At 44.6% G+C, this 26,068-nt stretch overlaps 1 pseudogene; it reads left to right on the forward strand.

Moving 5' to 3' along the window:
- Positions 1-48: 48 nt before the first annotated feature.
- On the forward strand, positions 49-26,036 carry LOC135537716 (ceroid-lipofuscinosis neuronal protein 6 homolog; annotated as a pseudogene).
- The last annotated feature ends 32 nt before the right edge of the window (positions 26,037-26,068 follow it).

A 26,068-nucleotide genomic window follows, 5' to 3' on the forward strand; every position in this document is an offset into this window, starting at 1 on the left:
ATAAGGTTGTATGCCAACCGCTAAAAAAACACACCAAAGAAGAAAAATAAGTGGCGAATTTTCGTTGCAGGATTGGAGGACATCGGGAAGAGAATGCAAGCTGCGGTACGGAAACGTCAAAGCAATGCACCTCGGTCGTCAACAAACCCCAGGTTTGAACAGTTTACTTGTGATTAACGTGTTTATATCATCGGCAAGTATTAAATGTTCCCATCTAGCGGGACAGTGGTTGGAAGGCACCGTGCATGTCGAAAAGTCGCCCTGATAAGCCGAAGTGTCTCAGGCATTTGTCAATCAACGAAACAATAAAGACTAGGCTACTGTTAGCGGACTGAACTCCACCCCATGGTTTAGGAAGTCTGTGAACTTTAGCGACAGTGGAGCAGAGACCAGGCTTGGTGGAATCTAGCTCCGACTACATCGATTCGCCCATGGTCAATACTTTAAAATGTCAATTATGAAACGCCCCACTTGCACTTATGTTTGCCCTCTGTAGTTGCATACATTTCTTTGCTTACTGAAATCTATCACGTTACTGTTTCAATAATAGTTAATTCAAATACAACCACCGCCTGTTTGTTCATTGCTGTTGCTGTAAGACAGGGTTCTCCAACTGGCGACTTGGCCCACGAGTGATTTTATTTGTCCCAAAAGCTTCGGGTGCTTTTAAACATGTGTACAAGGTGAGCGTTTCATAATTTAAATTCATGTTAGCATTGACCTAAAGCGAATTGATCTAGTCAGAGCTAGATTCCACAAAGCCTGGTCTCGGGTCCACTCTGTTGAGGTTTATCAGAAACGTCCTGCTCCGTGGAGTTTAGTCCGCTAGGCTACTGTCAGACAGTGTCAGTAGAACATATACTGTAAAGGCATATCAGTCTGCCACTCAAAACTGCCCCTTATATTCTAAACTAGGTTAGTTATTGCCTGTGCTTGCTGGCTGAAGTTCTTCTTGCCTTGTAATGTGCTCATGGTCAGTGTCATGTGACCAAGGACAGGGAAGTTGTCAGCCTGTAATGCTTTCAAATGATGGCGGCTGTGAAGGTTGTCAAGCACAGCTATACAATACAGTGTATATTGGCTTTTATATTGCCCATTATTTGCAGAGAGTTAGGAACGCATGGGGCCTGTACAAGGAATGCATTGGACTGTGTATGGACTGTGGCAAACAGCCCACTGAATAACATGCATCTTGTTTATTTACATGTCCTCGTCCTATTTCCCCCACTGGCGTTAACCTCGGAGGTAGATCAAGGCCAACAACACAATAATAGTGATGAATAATACAGTACGCTACATGAACAGAAAGATAATGGCAATGCTATTCATGTGTATTTATATAGGTGTAGGCCTACCACACACTGTTGTGTTCCTACATATTGGCTAATGTCTTCTTCATACATTGTCATTCTGTATAATGTTGTTTTGGAGTTGGAATTCATACTTCATAATGTGTCTTTCTCTAAAGCCAACCAGAGTCCAAGCCAAAGGGTCATCAATGAAGAGGCCACAGTTCCACTTTGACCTGTGGTTCTATCTCACAGTACAAAACTGGATACTGGACTTTGGAAGGCCCATTGTAATGGTATGGACAACCTGCTGAGAGATTCCATACCAGGACAGCTTGAAAAAATGTTGGGTATCTCAGGTTGTTCTGGCATTTGGGCTCCCGAGTGGCGCAGTGGTCTAAGGCGCTGCATCTCAGTGCTAGAGGTGTCATTGCAGACCCTGGTTTGATTCCAGGCTGTATCACAATTGGCCGAGCGTCGTCCGGGTTTGGGGAGGGTTTGGCCGGGGTAGGCCGTCATTGTAAATAAGATTTTATTCTTAACTGACTTGCTTAGTTAAATAAAGGTGAAATAAAAATGTAGTGTGTGGAGTAGGGAATTACCAGGGACCTCACAATACGTTATCATCACCGTGCTTAGGTGCCGATACGATATGTATTACGATTCTCACCATTCTGATATTTGATACACTATGTCTGCTGGTGTTGAGAGATCAGAGAGAACACGGGAAAGTGAGTTTTTATCAGTCATGGAAATAAGTGCTGAAAACATGTTGGCTCACTATTTCAAAAGATGGAGAACAAGCTATAGGATGAGTTTTGGTGAATTAGATTTTTACATTTTTTTTAATCTATACTTGTAATCAAATTATTGATGTATTGCCCAAAATAATATTGCGATATTTTTTTTATAGCCTTTATCACTAATACGGAGTATGTTTAAGTTCTGAAATTCAATTTGTCACGTTAATTTATTCAACATAAAACTCATAAGTACCCTTTTTGATTTTCCTCATTGAAAGACATTGGTTGGACTAATATACTCTATAATAATATACTCTATAATAATATACTCTATAAGTACATCACATTTCCAGAGTTGGTTGTCTGCTAATTTTGAAGTTATGATGCATTTTATTACCACCACCAACACAGTGAATGGGAAAATGGATTCAAATTGAACTCCCCCTGCTGGTGATTTGCTGAATGTGCAATCTTAAATGAGGGCTATGATTTATTGAAGACCTATGTCTTTTATAAATGGGTCATATCTTCTAAAGTACCAGAGAGCCACTCTAGAAATTTGACCTGTTTTAAGAGTATATTGTTCCAAACAATGTCTAAAAATATGCTACATCAAAAAAGGTACATTGAGATATTAATGTTTTATGTTGAATAAATTAATGTTCAAGGCATATTTAAGGCACACTAAGGCAGGCCTGGGCAACTCCAGTCCTCCAGGGCCTGATTGGTGTCACTCTTTTCTCCATCCCTAGCAAACACAGCTGATTAATCAAATCTCATTCTAAACTGAAGACCATGATTAGTTGATTATTGGAGTCAGGTGTGTTAGCTGGGTCTGGGGCAAAACTGTGCCACCAATCAGGCCCTCAAGGACTGGAGGGCCCATTTGTAATGATATGGACAACCTGCTGAGAGATTCCATACCAGGACAGCTTGAAAACATTTGGGTATCTCAGGTTGTTCTGGCAATTGGTCTCCCGAGTGGCACAGTGGTCTAAGGCGCTGCATCTCAGTGCTAGAGGTGTCAATGGCACTGAGATGTCTGCATCACGTACTGTTCATGGATCATAGGTTCTTACAGGAGGCACTTTCAACATGACTTTCAAAGAGGAAAAAACCATTGTGATGCAAATGTAAAAAGCATGTCTGTCATACTTCCTTCCAATGGAGTGTCTATGTGAGAACTGCCATAACTATCTGTGATAGCCAAAATACTTCCGGGCTGTTCTGGCGTGGAACCACCCTGCTACAATAATATATTTGAGTAAATAACAAAGTGTAACAAACAAATAGCCTAGTTATAGCAGCATTCATGTCTATGCTATGAATGCAACCCTGTGTTGTATCCATGATTGAATTCAGATCATTCTCCCTCTGGAGTGGTTCCCCCTGAACAAGCCCAGTGCTGGAGACTACTTTCACATGGCCTACAATGTCATCACGCCATTCCTACTGCTCAAGGTGGGTGACTGTCTGGAACCACCAAACACAAACTGCAAGGCTGGTTGACACCGTTTGTTCACAATCGTAGTTGCCCTATAAGCTACAGTGATAATGAAATGTGTCCAAAATAATCGCTTTTCAATATGTGATGAATTAATCCGATTCATTTGTGATGCTCACATGCCATACTAAGTGACTGTGTGTGCATGCACACTGACTGTGTGTGTTTACTTGCCTGTTAATGTGTGTGTGTGTGTGTGTTTACATGCCTGCTACTGTGTGTGTTTACATGCCTGCTACTGTGTGTGTTTACATGCCTGCTACTGTGTGTGTTTACATGCCTGCTACTGTGTGTGTTTACATGCCTGCTACTGTGTGTGTTTACATGCCTGCTACTGTGTGTGTTTACATGCCTGTTAATGTGTGTGTGTGTGTGTTTACATGCCTGTTAATGTGTGTGTGTGTGTGTGTTTACATGCCTGTTAATGTGTGTTTTCATGCCTGTTAATGTGTGTGTGTGTGTGTGTGTGTGTGTTTACATGCCTGTTAATGTGTGTGTTTTCATGCCTGTTAATGTGTGTGTGTGTGTTTACATGCCTGTTAATGTGTGTGTGTGTGTGTGTGTGTGTGTGTGTTTACATGCCTGTTAATGTGTGTGTGTTTACATGCCTGTTAATGTGTGTGTGTGTGTGTGTGTTTACATGCCTGTTAATGTGTGTGTGTGTGTGTGTTTACATGTGTGTGTGTGTGTGTGTGTTTACATGCCTGTTAATGTGTGTGTGTGTGTGTGTGTGTGTTTACATGCCTGTTAATGTGTGTGTGTGTGTTTACATGCCTGTTAATGTGTGTGTTTACATGTCTGTTAATGTGTGTGTGTGCGTGTGTGTGTGTGTTTACATGCCTGTTAATGTGTGTGTTTACATGTCTGTTAATGTGCGTGTGTGTTTACATGCCTGTTAATGTGTGTGTGTTTACATGCCTGTTAATGTGTGTGTGCTCTCGTCCCTCTCTGAGCAGCTGATTGAGAGGAGTCCCAGGGCCCTGCCTCGCTCCGCCGTGTACCTGAGCATCATCACCTTAGTGATGGGCGCCAGCATCCACCTGGTGGGCGACTCCATCAACCATCGTCTGCTGCTGAGTGGCTACCAGCTCCACCTGTCTGTCAGAGAGAACCCCATCATCAAAGACCTCAAACCTGCTACACTGGTAGGTGACACCTTTTTATTAGAGAAGATATACTTTGTTAGTCCATACGGGATGGAAACGTCTTCTGCTTTTCACCCAACTCCTTCTGATACAATATCACCATATTACGGAAGATTATAGTTGTGGGTTAACCAGGATGAATGAACGCATGGTACCTGATAGAGCTCAAATGTATGCTGTTTCATATCAACCAACAACAAAAATGCTGTTGATATTGTTTGAATATGTTTCTTATTTGATTTATTTTTAGATTGATTCGTTTGAGCTTCTTTATTTTTATGATGAACAACTGGGACATTTGATGTGGTATGTGGTAATCACTTTTAATGGAATATTCTCTTCTACTTACTGTCATAACATGCTATTGGTTGATAATACAACTTAGATTAAAAACTTTTTAAAGTGGTTGAACAAGGACTGCTTTCAAATTGAGTTGATTTATATATTTGTCTGTATATCAAAAAACCAAATGTTATTGTTCAGGTACACATACGTTGCAGGTGTTATTGTTCAGGTACACATACGTTGCAGGTGTTATTGTTCAGGTACACATACGTTGCAGGTGTTATTGTTCAGGTACACATACGTTGCAGGTGTTATTGTTCAGGTACACATACGTTGCGGGTGTTATTGTTCAGGTACACATACGTTGCAGGTGTTATTGTTCAGGTACACATACGTTGCAGGTGTTATTGTTCAGGTACACATACGTTGCAGGTGTTATTGTTGGGGTACACATACGTTGCAGGTGTTATTGTTCAGGTACATACGTTGCAGATGTTATTGTTCAGGTACACATACGTTGCAGGTGTTATTGTTCAGGTACACATACGTTGCGGGTGTTATTGTTCAGGTACACATACGTTGCAGGTGTTATTGTTCAGGTACACATACGTTGCGGGTGTTATTGTTCAGGTACACATACATTGCAGGTGTTATTGTTCAGGTACACATACGTTGCAGGTGTTATTGTTCAGGTACACATACGTTGCAGGTGTTATTGTTCAGGTACATACGTTGCAGGTGTTATTGTTCAGGTACACATACGTTGCAGGTGTTATTGTTCAGGTACACATACACGTTGCAGATGTTATTGTTCAGGTACACATACGTTGCAGGTGTTATTGTTCAGGTACACATACGTTGCAGGTGTTATTGTTGGGGTACACATACGTTGCAGGTGTTATTGTTCAGGTACATACGTTGCAGATGTTATTGTTCAGGTACACATACGTTGCAGGTGTTATTGTTCAGGTACACATACGTTGCAGGTGTTATTGTTCAGGTACACATACGTTGCAGGTGTTATTGTTCAGGTACACATACGTTGCAGGTGTTATTGTTGGGGTACATACGTTGCAGGTGTTATTGTTCAGGTACACATACGTTGCAGGTGTTATTGTTCAGGTACACATACGTTGCAGGTGTTATTGTTCAGGTACATACGTTGCAGGTGTTATTGTTCAGGTACACATACGTTGCAGGTGTTATTGTTGGGGTACACATACATTGCAGGTGTTATTGTTCAGGTACATCGTTGCAGGTGTTATTGTTCAGGTACACATACATTGCAGGTGTTATTGTTCAGGTACATACGTTGCAGGTGTTATTGTTCAGGTACACATACGTTGCAGGTGTTATTGTTATACACATACGTTGCAGATGTTATTGTTGGTACACATACGTTGCAGATGTTATTGTTCAGGTACATACGTTGCAGGTGTTATTGTTCAGGTACACATACGTTGCAGGTGTTATTGTTCAGGTACATACGTTGCAGGTGTTATTGTTCAGGTACATACGTTGCAGGTGTTATTGTTCAGGTACACATCGTTGCAGGTGTTATTGTTCAGGTACACGTTGCAGATGTTATTGTTCAGGTACACATACGTTGCAGGTGTTATTGTTCAGGTACACATCGTTGGTGTTATTGTTCAGGTACATACGTTGCAGGTGTTATTGTTCAGGTACACATACGTTGCGGGTGTTATTGTTCAGGTACACATACATTGCAGGTGTTATTGTTCAGGTACACATACGTTGCAGGTGTTATTGTTCAGGTACACATACGTTGCAGGTGTTATTGTTCAGGTACACATACGTTGCAGGTGTTATTGTTCAGGTACACATACGTTGCAGGTGTTATTGTTCAGGTACATACGTTGCAGGTGTTATTGTTCAGGTACACATACGTTGCAGGTGTTATTGTTCAGGTACACATACGTTGCAGGTGTTATTGTTGGGGTACACATACGTTGCAGGTGTTATTGTTCAGGTACATACGTTGCAGATGTTATTGTTCAGGTACACATACGTTGCAGGTGTTATTGTTCAGGTACACATACGTTGCAGGTGTTATTGTTCAGGTACATACGTTGCAGGTGTTATTGTTCAGGTACACATACGTTGCAGGTGTTATTGTTGGGGTACACATACATTGCAGGTGTTATTGTTCAGGTACACATACGTTGCAGGTGTTATTGTTCAGGTACACATACATTGCAGGTGTTATTGTTCAGGTACATACGTTGCAGGTGTTATTGTTCAGGTACACATACGTTGCAGGTGTTATTGTTCGGGTACACATACGTTGCAGATGTTATTGTTCGGGTACACATACGTTGCAGATGTTATTGTTCAGGTACACATACGTTGCAGGTGTTATTGTTCAGGTACACATACGTTGCAGGTGTTATTGTTGGGGTACACATACGTTGCAGGTGTTATTGTTCAGGTACACATACGTTGCAGGTGTTATTGTTCAGGTACATACGTTGCAGGTGTTATTGTTCAGGTACACATACGTTGCAGGTGTTATTGTTCAGGTACACATACGTTGCAGGTGTTATTGTTCAGGTACACATACGTTGCAGGTGTTATTGTTCAGGTACACATACGTTGCAGGTGTTATTGTTCAGGTACACATACGTTGCAGGTGTTATTGTTGGGGTACACATACGTTGCAGATGTTATTGTTCAGGTACACATACGTTGCAGATGTTATTGTTCAGGTAAACATACGTTGCAGATGTTATTGCGAGTTTAGTGAAAAGCTTATGTTCAGTGCAGTAATAACGAACAATACAAAACAATAAGCAAATGCAAGTCCAAAAAATGTCAATAAAGGAATTAAGAAATATTAGAACAAGCAATATCAGAGTCCGGAATATAAATATGTATGTATATAATGGTATGGATAGACAATGACATTATGGACATTATGTGGCTAGAAAAGGTGTGTACAGCAGCAGTTATATAGGATGAGTCTTGACTAGAATACACTATATACAGTATGTAAACGTTTTTAAAGTGACCAGTGTTCAGTATTTGCAATGAGTTTGTAAGTTGACATGAACTAGTTTTCAACTGAGTTCTCTCCTTCTCTCTTCCTCCAGGTATATTCCTTTCTTCATAATCCTCTTCCTCTATTTCACTGGCTGCTTTACTCACGTCAAAGAGGAGAAGACGATGCCCCTGTCTGGTTGGCTGCTACTCGGACCCAGTGCCCTCTACTATTGGTCAGTTCCCTCATTACTTCCTTCTATTATGATGATGCTAGTTTGTGTTAGGCTGGCTGCTACTCGGACCCAGTGCCCTCTACTATTGGTCAGTTCCACATTACTTCCTTCCATTATGATGATGCTAGTTTGTGTTAGGCTGGCTGCTACTCGGACTCCAGTGCCCTCTACTATTGGTCAGTTCCCTCATTACTTCCTTCTATTATGATGATGCTAGTCTGTGTTAGGCTGGCTGCTACTCGGACCCAGTGCCCTCTACTATTGGTCAGTTCCCTCATTACTTCCTTCTTTTATGATGATGCTAGTTTGTGTTAGGCTGGCTGCTACTCGGACCCAGTGCCCTCTACTATTGGTCAGTTCCTCATTACTTCCTTCTATTATGATGATGCTAGTCTGTGTTAGGCTGGCTGCTACTCGGACCCAGTGCCCTCTACTATTGGTCAGTTCCCTCATTACTTCCTTCTATTATGATGATGCTAGTTTGTGTTAGGCTGGCTGCTACTCGAACCCAGTGCCCTCTACTATTGGTCAGTTCCCTCATTACTTCCTTCTATTATGATGATGCTAGTTTGTGTTAGGCTGGCTGCTACTCGGACCCAGTGCCCTCTACTATTGGTCAGTTCCCACATTACTTCCTTCTATTATGATGATGCTAGTCTGTGTTAGGCTTGCTGCTACTGACCCAGTGCCCTCTACTATTGGTCAGTTCCCTCATTACTTCCTTCTATTATGATGATGCTAGTTTGTGTTAGGCTGGCTGCTACTCTGACCCAGTGCCCTCTACTATTGGTCAGTTCCCACATTACTTCCTTCCATTATGATGATGCTAGTTTGTGTTAGGCTGGCTGCTACTCGGACCCAGTGCCCTCTACTATTGGTCAGTTCCCTCATTACTTCCTTCTATTATGATGATGCTAGTTTGTGTTAGGCTGGCTGCTACTCGGACCCAGTGCCCTCTACTATTGGTCAGTTCCCTCATTACTTCCTTCTATTATGATGATGCTAGTTTGTGTTAGGCTGGCTGCTACTCGGACCCAGTGCCCTCTACTATTGGTCAGTTCCCTCATTACTTCCTTCTATTATGATGATGCTAGTCTGTGTTAGGCTGGCTGCTACTCGGACCCAGTGCCCTCTACTATTGGTCAGTTCCCTCATTACTTCCTTCTATTATGATGATGCTAGTCTGTGTTAGGCTGGCTGCTACTCGGACCCAGTGCCCTCTACTATTGGTCAGTTCCCTCATTACTTCCTTCTATTATGATGATGCTAGTCTGTGTTAGGCTGGCTGCTACTCGGACCCAGTGCCCTCTACTATTGGTCAGTTCCCTCATTACTTCCTTCTATTATGATGATGCTAGTTTGTGTTAGGCTGGCTGCTACTCGGACCCAGTGCCCTCTACTATTGGTCAGTTCCCTCATTACTTCCTTCTATTATGATGATGCCAGTTTGTGTTAGGCTGGCTGCTACTCGGACCCAGTGCCCTCTACTATTGGTCAGTTCCCTCATTACTTCCTTCTATTATGATGATGCTAGTTTGTGTTAGGCTGGCTGCTACTCGGACCCAGTGCCTCTACTATTGGTCAGTTCCCTCATTACTTCCTTCTATTATGATGATGCTAGTTTGTGTTAGGCTGGCTGCTACTCGAACCCAGTGCCCTCTACTATTGGTCAGTTCCCTCATTACTTCCTTCTATTATGATGATGCTAGTTTGTGTTAGGCTGGCTGCTACTCGGACCCAGTGCCCTCTACTATTGGTCAGTTCCCTCATTACTTCCTTCTATTATGATGATGCTAGTTTGTGTTAGGCTGGCTGCTACTCGGACCCAGTGCCCTCTACTATTGGTCAGTTCCCTCATTACTTCCTTCTATTATGATGATGCTAGTTTGTGTTAGGCTGGCTGCTACTCGGACCCAGTGCCCTCTACTATTGGTCAGTTCCCTCATTACTTCCTTCTATTATGATGATGCTAGTTTGTGTTAGGCTGGCTGCTACTCGAACCCAGTGCCCTCTACTATTGGTCAGTTCCCTCATTACTTCCTTCTATTATGATGATGCTAGTTTGTGTTAGGCTGGCTGCTACTCGGACCCAGTGCCCTCTACTATTGGTCAGTTCCCTCATTACTTCCTTCTATTATGATGATGCTAGTTTGTGTTAGGCTGGCTGCTACTCTGACCCAGTGCCCTCTACTATTGGTCAGTTCCTACATTACTTCCTTCCATTATGATGATGCTAGTTTGTGTTAGGCTGGCTGCTACTCGGACCCAGTGCCCTCTACTATTGGTCAGTTCCCTCATTACTTCCTTCTATTATGATGATGCTAGTTTGTGTTAGGCTGGCTGCTACTCGGACCCAGTGCCCTCTACTATTGGTCAGTTCCCTCATTACTTCCTTCTATTATGATGATGCTAGTTTGTGTTAGGCTGGCTGCTACTCGGACCCAGTGCCCTCTACTATTGGTCAGTTCCCACATTACTTCCTTCTATTATGATGATGCTAGTCTGTGTTAGGCTGGCTGCTACTCGGACCCAGTGCCCTCTACTATTGGTCAGTTCCCTCATTACTTCCTTCTATTATGATGATGCTAGTTTGTGTTAGGCTGGCTGCTACTCTGACCCAGTGCCCTCTACTATTGGTCAGTTCCCACATTACTTCCTTCCATTATGATGATGCTAGTTTGTGTTAGGCTGGCTGCTACTCGGACCCAGTGCCCTCTACTATTGGTCAGTTCCCTCATTACTTCCTTCTATTATGATGATGCTAGTTTGTGTTAGGCTGGCTGCTACTCGGACCCAGTGCCCTCTACTATTGGTCAGTTCCCTCATTACTTCCTTCTATTATGATGATGCTAGTTTGTGTTAGGCTGGCTGCTACTCGGACCCAGTGCCCTCTACTATTGGTCAGTTCCCTCATTACTTCCTTCTATTATGATGATGCTAGTCTGTGTTAGGCTGGCTGCTACTCGGACCCAGTGCCCTCTACTATTGGTCAGTTCCCTCATTACTTCCTTCTATTATGATGATGCTAGTTTGTGTTAGGCTGGCTGCTACTCGGACCCAGTGCCCTCTACTATTGGTGCCCTCTCAGTCAGTTCCCTCATTACTTCCTTCTATTATGATGATGCTAGTTTGTGTTAGGCTGGCTGCTACTCGGACCCAGTGCCCTCTACTATTGGTCAGTTCCCTCATTACTTCCTTCTATTATGATGATGCCAGTTTGTGTTAGGCTGGCTGCTACTCGGACCCAGTGCCCTCTACTATTGGTCAGTTCCCTCATTACTTCCTTCTATTATGATGATGCTAGTTTGTGTTAGGCTGGCTGCTACTCGGACCCAGTGCCCTCTACTATTGGTCAGTTCCCTCATTACTTCCTTCTATTATGATGATGCTAGTTTGTGTTAGGCTGGCTGCTACTCGGACCCAGTGCCCTCTACTATTGGTCAGTTCCCTCATTACTTCCTTCTATTATGATGATGCTAGTTTGTGTTAGGCTGGCTGCTACTCGGACCCAGTGCCCTCTACTATTGGTCAGTTCCCTCATTACTTCCTTCTATTATGATGATGCTAGTTTGTGTTAGGCTGGCTGCTACTCGGACCCAGTGCCCTCTACTATTGGTCAGTTCCCTCATTACTTCCTTCTATTATGATGATGCTAGTTTGTGTTAGGCTGGCTGCTACTCGGACCCAGTGCCCTCTACTATTGGTCAGTTCCCTCATTACTTCCTTCTATTATGATGATGCTAGTTTGTGTTAGGCTGGCTGCTACTCGGACCCAGTGCCCTCTACTATTGGTCAGTTCCCTCATTACTTCCTTCTATTATGATGATGCTAGTTTGTGTTAGGCTGGCTGCTACTCTATTATGGACCCAGTGCCCTCTACTATTGGTCAGTTCCCACATTACTTCCTTCCATTATGATGATGCTAGTTTGTGTTAGGCTGGCTGCTACTCGAACCCAGTGCCCTCTACTATTGGTCAGTTCCCTCATTACTTCCTTCTATTATGATGATGCTAGTTTGTGTTAGGCTGGCTGCTACTCGGACCCAGTGCCCTCTACTATTGGTCAGTTCCCTCATTACTTCCTTCTATTATGATGATGCTAGTTTGTGTTAGGCTGGCTGCTACTCTGACCCAGTGCCCTCTACTATTGGTCAGTTCCCACATTACTTCCTTCCATTATGATGATGCTAGTTTGTGTTAGGCTGGCTGCTACTCAGACCCAGTGCCCTCTACTATTGGTCAGTTCCCTCATTACTTCCTTCTATTATGATGATGCTAGTTTGTGTTAGGCTGGCTGCTACTCTGACCCAGTGCCCTCTACTATTGGTCAGTTCCACATTACTTCCTTCCATTATGATGATGCTAGTTTGTGTTAGGCTGGCTGCTACTCGGACCCAGTGCCCTCTACTATTGGTCAGTTCCCTCATTACTTCCTTCTATTATGATGATGCTAGTTTGTGTTAGGCTGGCTGCTACTCGGACCCAGTGCCCTCTACTATTGGTCAGTTCCCTCATTACTTCCTTCTATTATGATGATGCTAGTTTGTGTTAGGCTGGCTGCTACTCGGACCCAGTGCCCTCTACTATTGGTCAGTTCCCTCATTACTTCCTTCTATTATGATGATGCTAGTCTGTGTTAGGCTGGCTGCTACTCGGACCCAGTGCCCTCTACTATTGGTCAGTTCCCTCATTACTTCCTTCTATTATGATGATGCTAGTTTGTGTTAGGCTGGCTGCTACTCGGACCCAGTGCCCTCTACTATTGGTCAGTTCCCTCATTACTTCCTTCTATTATGATGATGCTAGTCTGTGTTAGGCTGGCTGCTACTCGGACCCAGTGCCCTCTACTATTGGTCAGTTCCCTCATTACTTCCTTCTATTATGATGATGCTAGTTTGTGTTAGGCTGGCTGCTACTCGGACCCAGTGCCCTCTACTATTGGTCAGTTCCCTCATTACTTCCTTCTATTATGATGATGCTAGTCTGTGTTAGGCTGGCTGCTACTCGGACCCAGTGCCCTCTACTATTGGTCAGTTCCCTCATTACTTCCTTCTATTATGATGATGCTAGTTTGTGTTAGGCTGGCTGCTACTCTGACCCAGTGCCCTCTACTATTGGTCAGTTCCCACATTACTTCCATTATGATGATGCTTCTATTATGATGATGCTAGTTTGTGTTAGGCTGGCTGCTACTCGGACCCAGTGCCCTCTACTATTGGTCAGTTCCCTCATTACTTCCTTCTATTATGATGATGCTAGTTTGTGTTAGGCTGGCTGCTACTCGGACCCAGTGCCCTCTACTATTGGTCAGTTCCCTCATTACTTCCTTCTATTATGATGATGCTAGTTTGTGTTAGGCTGGCTGCTACTCGGACCCAGTGCCCTCTACTATTGGTCAGTTCCCTCATTACTTCCTTCTATTATGATGATGCTAGTTTGTGTTAGGCTGGCTGCTACTCGGACCCAGTGCCCTCTACTATTGGTCAGTTCCCTCATTACTTCCTTCTATTATGATGATGCTAGTTTGTGTTAGGCTGGCTGCTACTCGACCCAGTGCCCTCTACTATTGGTCAGTTCCCTCATTACTCCTTCTATTATGATGATGCTAGTTTGTGTTAGGCTGGCTGCTACTCGGACCCAGTGCCCTCTACTATTGGTCAGTTCCCTCATTACTTCCTTCTATTATGATGATGCTAGTTTGTGTTAGGCTGGCTGCTACTCGGACCCAGTGCCCTCTACTATTGGTCAGTTCCCTCATTACTTCCTTCTATTATGATGATGCTAGTTTGTGTTAGGCTGGCTGCTACTCGGACCCAGTGCCCTCTACTATTGGTCAGTTCCCTCATTACTTCCTTCTATTATGATGATGCTAGTTTGTGTTAGGCTGGCTGCTACTCGGACCCAGTGCCCTCTACTATTGGTCAGTTCCCTCATTACTTCCTTCTATTATGATGATGCTAGTTTGTGTTAGGCTGGCTGCTACTCGGACCCAGTGCCCTCTACTATTGGTCAGTTCCCTCATTACTTCCTTCTATTATGATGATGCTAGTTTGTGTTAGGCTGGCTGCTACTCGGACCCAGTGCCCTCTACTATTGGTCAGTTCCCTCATTACTTCCTTCTATTATGATGATGCTAGTTTGTGTTAGGCTGGCTGCTACTCGGACCCAGTGCCCTCTACTATTGGTCAGTTCCCTCATTACTTCCTTCTATTATGATGATGCTAGTTTGTGTTAGGCTGGCTGCTACTCGGACCCAGTGCCCTCTACTATTGGTCAGTTCCCTCATTACTTCCTTCTATTATGATGATGCTAGTTTGTGTTAGGCTGGCTGCTACTCGGACCCAGTGCCCTCTACTATTGGTCAGTTCCCTCATTACTTCCTTCTATTATGATGATGCTAGTTTGTGTTAGGCTGGCTGCTACTCGGACCCAGTGCCCTCTACTATTGGTCAGTTCCCTCATTACTTCCTTCTATTATGATGATGCTAGTTTGTGTTAGGCTGGCTGCTACTCGGACCCAGTGCCCTCTACTATTGGTCAGTTCCCTCATTACTTCCTTCTATTATGATGATGCTAGTTTGTGTTAGGCTGGCTGCTACTCGGACCCAGTGCCCTCTACTATTGGTCAGTTCCCTCATTACTTCCTTCTATTATGATGATGCTAGTTTGTGTTAGGCTGGCTGCTACTCGGACCCAGTGCCCTCTACTATTGGTCAGTTCCCTCATTACTTCCTTCTATTATGATGATGCTAGTTTGTGTTAGGCTGGCTGCTACTCGGACCCAGTGCCCTCTACTATTGGTCAGTTCCCTCATTACTTCCTTCTATTATGATGATGCTAGTTTGTGTTAGGCTGGCTGCTACTCGGACCCAGTGCCCTCTACTATTGGTCAGTTCCCTCATTACTTCCTTCTCATTATGATGATGCTAGTTTGTGTTAGGCTGGCTGCTACTCGGACCCAGTGCCCTCTACTATTGGTCAGTTCCCTCATTACTTCCTTCTATTATGATGATGCTAGTTTGTGTTAGGCTGGCTGCTACTCGGACCCAGTGCCCTCTACTATTGGTCAGTTCCCTCATTACTTCCTTCTATTATGATGATGCTAGTTTGTGTTAGGCTGGCTGCTACTCGGACCCAGTGCCCTCTACTATTGGTCAGTTCCCTCATTACTTCCTTCTATTATGATGATGCTAGTTTGTGTTAGGCTGGCTGCTACTCGGACCCAGTGCCCTCTACTATTGGTCAGTTCCCTCATTACTTCCTTCTATTATGATGATGCTAGTTTGTGTTAGGCTGGCTGCTACTCGGACCCAGTGCCCTCTACTATTGGTCAGTTCCCTCATTACTTCCTTCTATTATGATGATGCTAGTTTGTGTTAGGCTGGCTGCTACTGACCCAGTGCCCTCTACTATTGGTCAGTTCCCTCATTACTTCCTTCTATTATGATGATGCTAGTTTGTGTTAGGCTGGCTGCTACTCGGACCCAGTGCCCTCTACTATTGGTCAGTTCCCTCATTACTTCCTTCTATTATGATGATGCTAGTTTGTGTTAGGCTGGCTGCTACTCGGACCCAGTGCCCTCTACTATTGGTCAGTTCCCTCATTACTTCCTTCTATTATGATGATGCTAGTTTGTGTTAGGCTGGCTGCTACTCGGACCCAGTGCCCTCTACTATTGGTCAGTTCCCTCATTACTTCCTTCTATTATGATGATGCTAGTTTGTGTTAGGCTGGCTGCTACTCGGACCCAGTGCCCTCTACTATTGGTCAGTTCCCTCATTACTTCCTTCTATTATGATGATGCTAGTTTGTGTTAGGCTGGCTGCTACTCGGACCCAGTGCCCTCTACTATTGGTCAGTTCCCTCATTACTTCCTTCTATTATGATGATGCTAGTTTGTGTTAGGCTGGCTGCTACTCGGACCCAGTGCCCTCTACTATTGGTCAGTTCCCTCATTACTTCCTTCTATTATGATGATGCTAGTTTGTGTTAGGCTGGCTGCTACTCGGACCCAGTGCCCTCTACTATTGGTCAGTTCCCTCATTACTTCCTTCTATTATGATGATGCTAGTTTGTGTTAGGCTGCTAGTCTGTGTTAGGCTGGCTGCTACTCGGACCCAGTGCCAGTGCCCTCTACTATTGGTCAGTTCCCTCATTACTTCCTTCTATTATGATGATGCTAGTTTGTGTTAGGCTGGCTGCTACTCGGACCCAGTGCCCTCTACTATTGGTCAGTTCCCTCATTACTTCCTTCTATTATGATGATGCTAGTTTGTGTTAGGCTGGCTGCTACTCGGACCCAGTGCCCTCTACTATTGGTCAGTTCCCTCATTACTTCCTTCTATTATGATGATGCTAGTTTGTGTTAGGCTGGCTGCTACTCGGACCCAGTGCCCTCTACTATTGGTCAGTTCCCTCATTACTTCCTTCTATTATGATGATGCTAGTTTGTGTTAGGCTGGCTGCTACTCGGACCCAGTGCCCTCTACTATTGGTCAGTTCCCTCATTACTTCCTTCTATTATGATGATGCTAGTTTGTGTTAGGCTGGCTGCTACTCGGACCCAGTGCCCTCTACTATTGGTCAGTTCCCTCATTACTTCCTTCTATTATGATGATGCTAGTTTGTGTTAGGCTGGCTGCTACTCGGACCCAGTGCCCTCTACTATTGGTCAGTTCCCTCATTACTTCCTTCTATTATGATGATGCTAGTTTGTGTTAGGCTGGCTGCTACTCGGACCCAGTGCCCTCTACTATTGGTCAGTTCCCTCATTACTTCCTTCTATTATGATGATGCTAGTTTGTGTTAGGCTGGCTGCTACTCGGACCCAGTGCCCTCTACTATTGGTCAGTTCCCTCATTACTTCCTTCTATTATGATGATGCTAGTTTGTGTTAGGCTGGCTGCTACTCGGACCCAGTGCCCTCTACTATTGGTCAGTTCCCTCATTACTTCCTTCTATTATGATGATGCTAGTTTGTGTTAGGCTGGCTGCTACTCGGACCCAGTGCCCTCTACTATTGGTCAGTTCCCTCATTACTTCCTTCTATTATGATGATGCTAGTTTGTGTTAGGCTGGCTGCTACTCGGACCCAGTGCCCTCTACTATTGGTCAGTTCCCTCATTACTTCCTTCTATTATGATGATGCTAGTTTGTGTTAGGCTGGCTGCTACTCGGACCCAGTGCCCTCTACTATTGGTCAGTTCCCTCATTACTTCCTTCTATTATGATGATGCTAGTTTGTGTTAGGCTGGCTGCTACTCGGACCCAGTGCCCTCTACTATTGGTCAGTTCCCTCATTACTTCCTTCTATTATGATGATGCTAGTTTGTGTTAGGCTGGCTGCTACTCTGACCCAGTGCCCTCTACTATTGGTCAGTTCCCTCATTACTTCCTTCTATTATGATGATGCTAGTTTGTGTTAGGCTGGCTGCTACTCGGACCCAGTGCCCTCTACTATTGGTCAGTTCCCTCATTACTTCCTTCTATTATGATGATGCTAGTTTGTGTTAGGCTGGCTGCTACTCGGACCCAGTGCCCTCTACTATTGGTCAGTTCCCTCATTACTTCCTTCTATTATGATGATGCTAGTTTGTGTTAGGCTGGCTGCTACTCTGACCCAGTGCCCTCTACTATTGGTCAGTTCCCTCATTACTTCCTTCTATTATGATGATGCTAGTTTGTGTTAGGCTGGCTGCTACTCGGACCCAGTGCCCTCTACTATTGGTCAGTTCCCTCATTACTTCCTTCTATTATGATGATGCTAGTTTGTGTTAGGCTGGCTGCTACTCGGACCCAGTGCCCTCTACTATTGGTCAGTTCCCTCATTACTTCCTTCTATTATGATGATGCTAGTTTGTGTTAGGCTGGCTGCTACTCGGACCCAGTGCCCTCTACTATTGGTCAGTTCCCTCATTACTTCCTTCTATTATGATGATGCTAGTTTGTGTTAGGCTGGCTGCTACTCGGACCCAGTGCCCTCTACTATTGGTCAGTTCCCTCATTACTTCCTTCTATTATGATGATGCTAGTTTGTGTTAGGCTGGCTGCTACTCGGACCCAGTGCCCTCTACTATTGGTCAGTTCCCTCATTACTTCCTTCTATTATGATGATGCTAGTTTGTGTTAGGCTGGCTGCTACTCGGACCCAGTGCCCTCTACTATTGGTCAGTTCCCTCATTACTTCCTTCTATTATGATGATGCTAGTTTGTGTTAGGCTGGCTGCTACTCGGACCCAGTGCCCTCTACTATTGGTCAGTTCCCTCATTACTTCCTTCTATTATGATGATGCTAGTTGTGTTAGGCTGGCTGCTACTCGGACCCAGTGCCCTCTACTATTGGTCAGTTCCCTCATTACTTCCTTCTATTATGATGATGCTAGTTTGTGTTAGGCTGGCTGCTACTCTGACCCAGTGCCCTCTACTATTGGTCAGTTCCCTCATTACTTCCTTCCATTATGATGATGCTAGTTTGTGTTAGGCTGGCTGCTACTCGGACCCAGTGCCCTCTACTATTGGTCAGTTCCCTCATTACTTCCTTCTATTATGATGATGCTAGTTTGTGTTAGGCTGGCTGCTACTCGGACCCAGTGCCCTCTACTATTGGTCAGTTCCCTCATTACTTCCTTCTATTATGATGATGCTAGTTTGTGTTAGGCTGGCTGCTACTCGGACCCAGTGCCCTCTACTATTGGTCAGTTCCCTCATTACTTCCTTCTATTATGATGATGCTAGTTTGTGTTAGGCTGGCTGCTACTCGGACCCAGTGCCCTCTACTATTGGTCAGTTCCCTCATTACTTCCTTCTATTATGATGATGCTAGTTTGTGTTAGGCTGGCTGCTACTCGGACCCAGTGCCCTCTACTATTGGTCAGTTCCCTCATTACTTCCTTCTATTATGATGATGCTAGTTTGTGTTAGGCTGGCTGCTACTCGGACCCAGTGCCCTCTACTATTGGTCAGTTCCCTCATTACTTCCTTCTATTATGATGATGCTAGTTTGTGTTAGGCTGGCTGCTACTCGGACCCAGTGCCCTCTACTATTGGTCAGTTCCCTCATTACTTCCTTCTATTATGATGATGCTAGTTTGTGTTAGGCTGGCTGCTACTCCAGACCCAGTGCCCTCTACTATTGGTCAGTTCCCTCATTACTTCCTTCTATTATGATGATGCTAGTTTGTGTTAGGCTGGCTGCTACTCGGACCCAGTGCCCTCTACTATTGGTCAGTTCCCTCATTACTTCCTTCTATTATGATGATGCTAGTTTGTGTTAGGCTGGCTGCTACTCGGACCCAGTGCCCTCTACTATTGGTCAGTTCCCTCATTACTTCCTTCTATTATGATGATGCTAGTTTGTGTTAGGCTGGCTGCTACTCGGACCCAGTGCCCTCTACTATTGGTCAGTTCCCTCATTACTTCCTTCTATTATGATGATGCTAGTTTGTGTTAGGCTGGCTGCTACTCGGACCCAGTGCCCTCTACTATTGGTCAGTTCCCTCATTACTTCCTTCTATTATGATGATGCTAGTTTGTGTTAGGCTGGCTGCTACTCGGACCCAGTGCCCTCTACTATTGGTCAGTTCCCTCATTACTTCCTTCTATTATGATGATGCTAGTTTGTGTTAGGCTGGCTGCTACTCGGACCCAGTGCCCTCTACTATTGGTCAGTTCCCTCATTACTTCCTTCTATTATGATGATGCTAGTTTGTGTTAGGCTGGCTGCTACTCGGACCCAGTGCCCTCTACTATTGGTCAGTTCCCTCATTACTTCCTTCTATTATGATGATGCTAGTTTGTGTTAGGCTGGCTGCTACTCGGACCCAGTGCCCTCTACTATTGGTCAGTTCCCTCATTACTTCCTTCTATTATGATGATGCTAGTTTGTGTTAGGCTGGCTGCTACTCGGACCCAGTGCCCTCTACTATTGGTCAGTTCCCTCATTACTTCCTTCTATTATGATGATGCTAGTTTGTGTTAGGCTGGCTGCTACTCGGACCCAGTGCCCTCTACTATTGGTCAGTTCCCTCATTACTTCCTTCTATTATGATGATGCTAGTTTGTGTTAGGCTGGCTGCTACTCGGACCCAGTGCCCTCTACTATTGGTCAGTTCCCTCATTACTTCCTTCTATTATGATGATGCTAGTTTGTGTTAGGCTGGCTGCTACTCGGACCCAGTGCCCTCTACTATTGGTCAGTTCCCTCATTACTTCCTTCTATTATGATGATGCTAGTTTGTGTTAGGCTGGCTGCTACTCGGACCCAGTGCCCTCTACTATTGGTCAGTTCCCTCATTACTTCCTTCTATTATGATGATGCTAGTTTGTGTTAGGCTGGCTGCTACTCGGACCCAGTGCCCTCTACTATTGGTCAGTTCCCTCATTACTTCCTTCTATTATGATGATGCTAGTTTGTGTTAGGCTGGCTGCTACTCGGACCCAGTGCCCTCTACTATTGGTCAGTTCCCTCATTACTTCCTTCTATTATGATGATGCTAGTTTGTGTTAGGCTGGCTGCTACTCGGACCCAGTGCCCTCTACTATTGGTCAGTTCCCTCATTACTTCCTTCTATTATGATGATGCTAGTTTGTGTTAGGCTGGCTGCTACTCGGACCCAGTGCCCTCTACTATTGGTCAGTTCCCTCATTACTTCCTTCTATTATGATGATGCTAGTTTGTGTTAGGCTGGCTGCTACTCGGACCCAGTGCCCTCTACTATTGGTCAGTTCCCTCATTACTTCCTTCTATTATGATGATGCTAGTTTGTGTTAGGCTGGCTGCTACTCGGACCCAGTGCCCTCTACTATTGGTCAGTTCCCTCATTACTTCCTTCTATTATGATGATGCTAGTTTGTGTTAGGCTGGCTGCTACTCGGACCCAGTGCCCTCTACTATTGGTCAGTTCCCTCATTACTTCCTTCTATTATGATGATGCTAGTTTGTGTTAGGCTGGCTGCTACTCGGACCCAGTGCCCTCTACTATTGGTCAGTTCCCTCATTACTTCCTTCTATTATGATGATGCTAGTTTGTGTTAGGCTGGCTGCTACTCGGACCCAGTGCCCTCTACTATTGGTCAGTTCCCTCATTACTTCCTTCTATTATGATGATGCTAGTTTGTGTTAGGCTGGCTGCTACTCGGACCCAGTGCCCTCTACTATTGGTCAGTTCCCTCATTACTTCCTTCTATTATGATGATGCTAGTTTGTGTTAGGCTGGCTGCTACTCGGACCCAGTGCCCTCTACTATTGGTCAGTTCCCTCATTACTTCCTTCTATTATGATGATGCTAGTTTGTGTTAGGCTGGCTGCTACTCGGACCCAGTGCCCTCTACTATTGGTCAGTTCCCTCATTACTTCCTTCTATTATGATGATGCTAGTTTGTGTTAGGCTGGCTGCTACTCGGACCCAGTGCCCTCTACTATTGGTCAGTTCCCTCATTACTTCCTTCTATTATGATGATGCTAGTTTGTGTTAGGCTGGCTGCTACTCTGGACCCAGTGCCCTCTACTATTGGTCAGTTCCCTCATTACTTCCTTCTATTATGATGATGCTAGTTTGTGTTAGGCTGGCTGCTACTCTGACCCAGTGCCCTCTACTATTGGTCAGTTCCCACATTACTTCCTTCCATTATGATGATGCTAGTTTGTGTTAGGCTGGCTGCTACTCAGACCCAGTGCCCTCTACTATTGGTCAGTTCCCTCATTACTTCCTTCTATTATGATGATGCTAGTTTGTGTTAGGCTGGCTGCTACTCGGACCCAGTGCCCTCTACTATTGGTCAGTTCCCTCATTACTTCCTTCTATTATGATGATGCTAGTTTGTGTTAGGCTGGCTGCTACTCGGACCCAGTGCCCTCTACTATTGGTCAGTTCCCTCATTACTTCCTTCTATTATGATGATGCTAGTTTGTGTTAGGCTGGCTGCTACTCGGACCCAGTGCCCTCTACTATTGGTCAGTTCCCTCATTACTTCCTTCTATTATGATGATGCTAGTTTGTGTTAGGCTGGCTGCTACTCGGACCCAGTGCCCTCTACTATTGGTCAGTTCCCTCATTACTTCCTTCTATTATGATGATGCTAGTCTGTGTTAGGCTGGCTGCTACTCGGACTAGTTTGTGTTAGGCCACTCGGACCCAGTGCCCTCTACTATTGGTCAGTTCCCTCATTACTTCCTTCTATTATGATGATGCTAGTTTGTGTTAGGCTGGCTGCTACTCGGACCCAGTGCCCTCTACTATTGGTCAGTTCCCTCATTACTTCCTTCTATTATGATGATGCTAGTTTGTGTTAGGCTGGCTGCTACTCGGACCCAGTGCCCTCTACTATTGGTCAGTTCCCTCATTACTTCCTTCTATTATGATGATGCTAGTTTGTGTTAGGCTGGCTGCTACTCGGACCCAGTGCCCTCTACTATTGGTCAGTTCCCTCATTACTTCCTTCTATTATGATGATGCTAGTTTGTGTTAGGCTGGCTGCTACTCGGACCCAGTGCCCTCTACTATTGGTCAGTTCCCTCATTACTTCCTTCTATTATGATGATGCTAGTTTGTGTTAGGCTGGCTGCTACTCTGACCCAGTGCCCTCTACTATTGGTCAGTTCCCTCATTACTTCCTTCCATTATGATGATGCTAGTTTGTGTTAGGCTGGCTGCTAGGCTGGCTCGGACCCAGTGCCCTCTACTATTGGTCAGTTCCCTCATTACTTCCTTCTATTATGATGATGCTAGTTTGTGTTAGGCTGGCTGCTACTCGGACCCAGTGCCCTCTACTATTGGTCAGTTCCCTCATTACTTCCTTCTATTATGATGATGCTAGTTTGTGTTAGGCTGGCTGCTACTCGGACCCAGTGCCCTCTACTATTGGTCAGTTCCCTCATTACTTCCTTCTATTATGATGATGCTAGTTTGTGTTAGGCTGGCTGCTACTCGAACCCAGTGCCCTCTACTATTGGTCAGTTCCCTCATTACTTCCTTCTATTATGATGATGCTAGTTTGTGTTAGGCTGGCTGCTACTCGGACCCAGTGCCCTCTACTATTGGTCAGTTCCCTCATTACTTCCTTCTATTATGATGATGCTAGTTTGTGTTAGGCTGGCTGCTACTCTGACCCAGTGCCCTCTACTATTGGTCAGTTCCCACATTACTTCCTTCCATTATGATGATGCTAGTTTGTGTTAGGCTGGCTGCTACTCGGACCCAGTGCCCTCTACTATTGGTCAGTTCCCTCATTACTTCCTTCTATTATGATGATGCTAGTTTGTGTTAGGCTGGCTGCTACTCGGACCCAGTGCCCTCTACTATTGGTCAGTTCCCTCATTACTTCCTTCTATTATGATGATGCTAGTTTGTGTTAGGCTGGCTGCTACTCGGACCCAGTGCCCTCTACTATTGGTCAGTTCCCTCATTACTTCCTTCTATTATGATGATGCTAGTTTGTGTTAGGCTGGCTGCTACTCGGACCCAGTGCCCTCTACTATTGGTCAGTTCCCTCATTACTTCCTTCTATTATGATGATGCTAGTTTGTGTTAGGCTGGCTGCTACTCGGACCCAGTGCCCTCTACTATTGGTCAGTTCCCTCATTACTTCCTTCTATTATGATGATGCTAGTTTGTGTTAGGCTGGCTGCTACTCTGACCCAGTGCCCTCTACTATTGGTCAGTTCCCACATTACTTCCTTCCATTATGATGATGCTAGTTTGTGTTAGGCTGGCTGCTACTCGGACCCAGTGCCCTCTACTATTGGTCAGTTCCCTCATTACTTCCTTCTATTATGATGATGCTAGTTTGTGTTAGACTGGCTGCTACTCTGACCCAGTGCCCTCTACTATTGGTCAGTTCCCACATTACTTCCTTCCATTATGATGATGCTAGTTTGTGTTAGGCTGGCTGCTACTCGGACCCAGTGCCCTCTACTATTGGTCAGTTCCCTCATTACTTCCTTCTATTATGATGATGCTAGTTTGTGTTAGGCTGGCTGCTACTCGGACCCAGTGCCCTCTACTATTGGTCAGTTCCCACATTACTTCCTTTTGACTTGAGAAATGTTTTCTGAGCAAAGATTTGTAGAACTTTTTAAAAATGTTTTATTTTTATTAGACATATAAGACTGTAAAAACACCAGCAATTCAACACCAAGTGATTTTAATTTGGGAAATCTGTAGCAAGATATGTGTGATCGTATACAAATGTAAGCAAGTTTTTGAAATATCTGTTTGGGCTTCTTGCAATCAATTTGCAGTCTACAAATTATTTGTAATTATGTTCCGGTCCTCTGACCATCTGCTCAAGAAAGAAATTGGCCTGCGTCTGAATCTAGTTGATGTCATAGAGGTTTGCTTAATTCTAATTGATAAATGTACTCCATTATGTGATTAATGTACTCTGATTTATGTCGTACTGAAAGTACCTGAAGTATGGGACATTTCACTGTGTGAAGCATGGCTCAACTCTTTAAGTATTTCCTTCTAGAAAGTGAAAGTATCTTGACTGCAGCTCTCACTTCTGCCCCTCTCTCACACCCTCTCAGGTACTTGGTCACAGAGGGTCAGATCTTCCAACTCTTCCTCCTCACCTTCCTAGCTATGGTAGCCACGGTGATCCACCAGCGGCATAAGGGCTCTGTCCCAGACGCCAACGGCCTCTTTCTGTTGGCCAGCTTCTCTGTCACCATGTTCCTGGTGGCCGTGTGGGTGGCCTGGCTGTGGAGCGACCCGGTGCTGCGTAAGAAATACCCCGGTCACCTGTACGTCCCCGAGCCCTGGTCCTACTACACATTGCACGTTAAGGACAGCAACTGATAGGAGTGACAACAGGTGAATGTCCAGTATGATACTACTTTGCGTTAGCCTGGGTGTCAGTATGATAATACTAGTTTGTGTTAGCCTGGGTGTCAGTATGATAATACTAGTTTGTGTTAGCCTGGGTGTCAGTATGATGATGCTAGTTTGTGTTAGCCTTGGGAGCCAGTATGATAATGCTAGTTTGTGTTAGCCTGGCAGCTAGTATGATAATGCTAGTTTGTGTTAGCCTGGGTGTCAGTATGATGATGCTAGTTTGTGTTAGCCTTGGGAGCCAGTATGATAATGCTAGTTTGTGTTAGCCTGGCAGCTAGTATGATAATACTAGTTTGTGTTAGCTTGGCAGCTAGTATGATAATACTAGTTTGTGTTAGCCTGGGTGTCAGTATGATGATGCTAGTTTGTGTTAGCCTTGGGAGCCAGTATGATAATGCTAGTTTGTGTTAGCCTGGCAGCTAGTATGATAATGCTAGTTTGTGTTAGCCTGGGTGCCAGTATGATGATGCTAGTTTGTGTTAGCCTGGGAGCCAGTATGATGATGCTAGTTTGGGGTTAACATTTAGTTACCCAGGTTAGGTTTGCATGGAGTAAGGAAAGGTATTATGAGCCGTCCTCCCATCACCAGCCTCCTGTGGAATGGACTAATACTGACTGAATGGATTCCATCAATATCTTGCATTTCTGTAGAATTGACAGGTCTGAAACGTTCCTGCTACAGATAAATGGTCTATCTGCTCCCGAATGACATCATCAGCAAGCGCCACATGGAGTGTGGATCGAGCACAGTGTTGTGCTGCATTCTGGGACAGGCCCCTCTTTTCTACAGTTGCACCTCACCACTCCCCCAACCCCAACCCCATCCACATGACAATGACCATCTTACAGTATGCAATGTTACAGTATTAATTTAAAATGAGACAAAACAATGAACTCAAAGAAAGGTCAGTGTTGGATGTACTTGAACATCATTGTATTGCTTCAAGTAAGTTGTTTGAACATTTCAATATCAGATATTTCTAGTAATAAATGTTTTTTACTCCACTTTGTGTATATTGTGTTTATGAACTTTGAAG

This window comes from Oncorhynchus masou, unplaced genomic scaffold (genome assembly GCF_036934945.1).
Source record: "Oncorhynchus masou masou isolate Uvic2021 unplaced genomic scaffold, UVic_Omas_1.1 unplaced_scaffold_824, whole genome shotgun sequence".
Taxonomy (NCBI): domain Eukaryota; kingdom Metazoa; phylum Chordata; class Actinopteri; order Salmoniformes; family Salmonidae; genus Oncorhynchus; species Oncorhynchus masou.